General features: G+C 34.0%; 1 long non-coding RNA gene across 1 annotated transcript; it reads left to right on the plus strand.

Annotated features, from left to right (window-relative positions):
• The first annotated feature begins 461 nt into the window (after positions 1-461).
• LOC131011477 (uncharacterized) lies at positions 462-3463 on the plus strand. Its single transcript, XR_009096943.1, has 3 exons — positions 462-718; positions 2678-2741; positions 3250-3463. It is a non-coding gene; the product is annotated as an uncharacterized LOC131011477 (long non-coding RNA).
• The last annotated feature ends 359 nt before the right edge of the window (positions 3464-3822 follow it).

Consider the following 3822-nt stretch of genomic DNA (forward strand, 5'->3'; position numbering starts at 1 on the left):
TATGATTTTTATTCGAGACTTTAGCACTTGGAATTTTGATTAAGTTTCCAAAGCAAGTGCGGTTTATTTCTACCGAGAAATCGAATGATGCCGGTTTATGGAAATTTTTCCTAGCATATTATTTTTTTAAAATTATTTTTCCTACGAAGAGGAATATTATAATTGAGTGAGTGAACTAATATTAGTGCTATAATTATTTTATTTGATCACATGAATAATTATGCTATGGTATTTTATTAATGAGTAACATTTCCATAATTTTTGTGATTAATATTTAATCACCCTTCTCACACTTTATTTTAATTTCCCTACCATGTGACTAAATACCATAATTTGCCAAGTGTATTAAGTGAGAGTGTAGAGATTGAGAGTGTAGAGATTAGAGAGAGAGACCAATGCAATTAATGCCATATATTCTTAAAGATTTTCAAATCTTTCCAAATATTCTCAAGATTAGCAAATCCTTCCAAATCTTGCAAAATCTCTCTCTCACCTCACTCCCTCATTTTCGATCACCACCTTCTCTCCCTCATCTCTCACTTCACCTCCATTGACAACCATTAACGAGACCTTCGGAGCTTCACAAAATCACACCAAAATCACAAATCACCCTCTAAATCTTACACTAAACACTTCCACCTCCTTGAATTCAAGAAGATCTTTGGAGTTTGATCTTCAAAGTTAGAGAGAGAAAGTTTGGTTTTGGGTGTAAGTTTGGGTAAGTGAGCTTTAAATTCATAGATATAACTTGTATGATGATATATATGAGTATATTTGAAGGATTGAAGCAAGAAATCACCCCCTCTCTTATTCTTCATAATTTTCGAAAATATGGCTCTCATACCCTTCAAAAAAAATTTCTTTTTCTTTTCTTGATTAGGGGTGAAAAATGAGTTTTATATGATGATTGGTGAAGATTGATGTGTGTTGTGAAGTATGTGCTTAGAAATGAGAAAGTTTGATGTAGTTTAGTTTACCCAAAATTGGGAACTTTTGAGTTGATGATTTAAATGATGAATTGATGATGTAGATGAGTCCATGAGATGTATATGATGATGATTGATGGAGTAAATTGAGTATATGATGTCAATTGATGATTTTGATATGAGTTAGTTTACTAAAATTAGGGATATGTGTATCGATGCTCTAATTTGTAAATTGATGGATTATATGTGAGATAAATGGGTTAAAATTTATAGATATATGATGAGATTAAAGATCCATGTGTGTTTATAAAATTTCAAAGAGTTTAGTTTAATAAAAATTAGGACTTTCTTGTCTATGTGTCTATTAAGTGATTTGGCTTAAGATATATGAAATTGAGCATGATATTAGTGTTTTAATATGTTTGATTAAGTCTATTGTTGGCTAAGTGAAATTTTGACTTGAGTTAGTTTATGAGAGTTTTTGAGTTCTCATAATTTGAGAAGTCGATGATTGATTAAATGAGGTCTATTTTGCTTTATGACCATTATGTGAAAGTTTGTCATGTTTTATAAAGAGTTTTATGTTGATACATGAAGTTTCATTAGAGTTTAGTTTATTTGATAAAAGGGAATTTATATGTGTGAAATGAGTTATATGATGTATGAGGTCATTAATGAATGATGGAGTGATTTTGAGCATGAGAATGAAAAGAAAATTGAATTGATGCGTTCGTTGAAACGTTTCCCTTGAGATTTGAGTTAAGATGTAAAAGAGGAGAGTTAATTTGAGTATGATGAGTATTATAATGTTTTTGAATGTTTGTGAGTGTTATATGTGTTTAAGATGAGCTTTGATTGGTTTTCTTTGAAGGAATGTTGAGTTGAGCATTTAAGAGTTTGAGATGAGATTTTGGTGATTTTCGTAGGCTTACTGACCTACTGTGATCGACGGTTTTTCGATGTCAAAAAGCTTTGAAAATTTTATAGAAAGTCTCTACATGAGTCTTGAGCACCCCTGTAAAAGTTCAAGTCCTTTGGACTTCATTTACTATTTTTGTAAAATACAATACTTAAACTGCACATTTCTACCGAGAGTTGCAGAGAACAGGGGAAAGAGTCATTATTTTCAGTGTCTTCCTGTGTAATCTAGCCTTCCAAATTTTTATGGTATTAACCTTATTGTGTTAGCTAGATATACACCAAATGTGAGCCCAGTTTGACAAAATTGACTATTTTTCAAAAATCAAAGTTTTCGATTGCTCAAAACTGCCGAATATGGTAGACTGTAGTAAAACAGTCATATCTCCCAAACCACTTGGAGTTTTTGACTCTACTTTTTTTTATATGAAACTAGACTCGAAGACCTTTCTTTTGGTATGAGTCTAGAGTCCAGGAGATGTCGGAGTCAGAACTGGTTAATTTTTGAAGTTGAGTCAGTGTATAAACAGAGCATGTTTTGATGATGTTTGATTGTATTTTCTTATGTGCCTTACGTGTTTGTGTTGCCTATGTGTTTGAGTGAAAATTAGACGAGTCTTATATGAGAGATAAATCGAGACTTAGAACCATGATTTTCTTGAAACCTATCCTTGAGCTTAAGGATTTGAGATGAGTGGAGAGTCTATATAGAGTTGAATAAGGAAATAGAATGTGAGATAGAGCAAGAGTTAAGGCATGAGATTTGTTAATGAGTTTCTAATTCAGATTCATTTTATGACATGAACCTTCGATGATGATGATGATCCCTGAAGACACGAGCAGAGCAAGGAAGTAAGTAACTCCGCTTTGACGGGAGATTTTGAGTAAGGTCTTCAGGTGGGCAATATTTTGAGTATACGTATTTCGTACGAGCTTTCTAAAATGATTTGATGATGTTATGAGTTGATCAAATGCTTTGAGATAAATGATGTTTGAGAACTGTTTGACTTGCCAATTTTTGATGTTGAGCTTGTGTGTTACCCTCTACTGATGAGACGAATTCGGTCCTGCCTCAAGTGGGATTTTGTGCACAGAAGTGACTGTGAGCCGTCTTCGGGTCGGCCGGTCACGGTACTTGAGAGGGAGGCCTACTTCTCAGTACCTTTGATGATGAGTAGTGGATGTGGTACATACATGATGAATGTTTAAACTGCGCAGTTACTTATTTATGATGTTGATTATGAAAACTGCATGCACAGATTCGTTTAATGCTAACTTATTTCTGTGTATTGCTGAGAAGTGGCAAGCTTCAAACTTATAGCTCTAAGAGCACCTTTCTTGTTTTTCGGCGTTTGCCCACTGAGTATTACGTACTCACGCCCTGCATGTATTTCTAAATGTGCAGGCTAAGCGGGGAGCGAGATTGGTCTGGTGCTGGTGGTGAACCGTTTCAATCGATGTGATCATATTTAATATTGCCGTTATGATTGATAGAGTCTTGATGATTAAAAATACTTCGTTTCCTTTCGAATCAAGTAATATACTCACAGTTATGTGTCTTCATACATATAATCGGTTCGCCTTTTGCTGCGATACTCTGCATTTTATGTTTCCTTATGAAAATTAAGCTATACCTGTTTTGTTTTTGTTCGTGAAATTCCTGATAATTAAAAAGTTATAACGACGTTGACGATTTTACCCTTGGGTTCATTTATGATGATTTTCCTTAGCATTCTTTAATGCGAGCTTCCGCTTGATGTTCAACCTATTCTTCTTATCTTTTATTCTTTTAAAAATAGTCGTATCGATACTCGTACCCCACTATCACTAGTGTCGGGAATCGGGCTGCGACAAGGTGGTATCAGAGCAGGTCATCTGCTCTGAGTCTATTGCTTGACTGAGTTGAACCTTTGATTACTGATATCTTTTTAAATCGAGTACTAGTCTAATTTGAATTCTTAGGCTAGTTTGAGAGAGT

The sequence above is a fragment of the Salvia miltiorrhiza genome, chromosome 2 (genome assembly GCF_028751815.1).
Source record: "Salvia miltiorrhiza cultivar Shanhuang (shh) chromosome 2, IMPLAD_Smil_shh, whole genome shotgun sequence".
Classification (NCBI taxonomy): Eukaryota; Viridiplantae; Streptophyta; class Magnoliopsida; order Lamiales; family Lamiaceae; genus Salvia; species Salvia miltiorrhiza.